Raw genomic sequence first — 803 nt, 5'->3', positions numbered from 1 at the left:
AACTAAATGATTCACGATATGAGTAAATCGCTTTTGCATATCACTGATTGATTTGCTAGGTAACATGCGAAATAGCTTATACTCGTGGGTCAGCGCATTTAATCTAGCGCGCTTGACTTCGCTAGTGCCTTCGTGAGTCACTTGTAAAGTGTCCCATATTTCTTCTATATTTTGGTACTGCGAGACCCTAAAGAACTCATCCTAGGATAGGGCCGATGTGATGATATTTTTTGGCGCGTAGATTATGTTGGACCCTCTTGCGCTCATCATCGGTCCATAGACTTTTAGGCTTGTCTTTAGGTTCATTGTCCACTAGGTGTTGTGGAACGAAAGGCCCGTTGACTACGAATTCCCAAATATCTGAGTCAATGGCTTCTATAAAGATTTGCATGCGGACTTTCCAGTAGGCATACCCTTCACCACTGAATATAGGTGGTCGGTTAATGGATGAACCATCACCACCAAACGGGTTTGTAGAACCCATTATATTTCCCTTAGGATCACGAATACGCAGTTGAGCTAGCACTTCGTACTAGCTCTGATACCACTTGTTAGGTATCAGTGGCTAAAATACACCTAGAAGGGGGTTGAATAGATGTAGCGGTCAAAGTATCCGCTTTTCGCAAACAATATGCAATGCAGAAAAAACCCCAGTTTAATCGATTAACACAGAAAGAATAATCGATTAACGCGAGCAATTTAATCGATTAAAACAGCTCAGATAACACAAACAAATTCAATTTCTTATATGACAAGCAACTGAGATCGAAGCAAATATACAGAGCTAACAGATATATCAGAGT

The sequence above is a fragment of the Lupinus angustifolius genome, unplaced genomic scaffold, assembly GCF_001865875.1.
Source record: "Lupinus angustifolius cultivar Tanjil unplaced genomic scaffold, LupAngTanjil_v1.0 Scaffold_489, whole genome shotgun sequence".
Classification (NCBI taxonomy): Eukaryota; Viridiplantae; Streptophyta; class Magnoliopsida; order Fabales; family Fabaceae; genus Lupinus; species Lupinus angustifolius.
The sequence above is the reverse complement of the archived record's forward strand: the minus strand, read 5'-3'. Positions refer to the sequence as shown.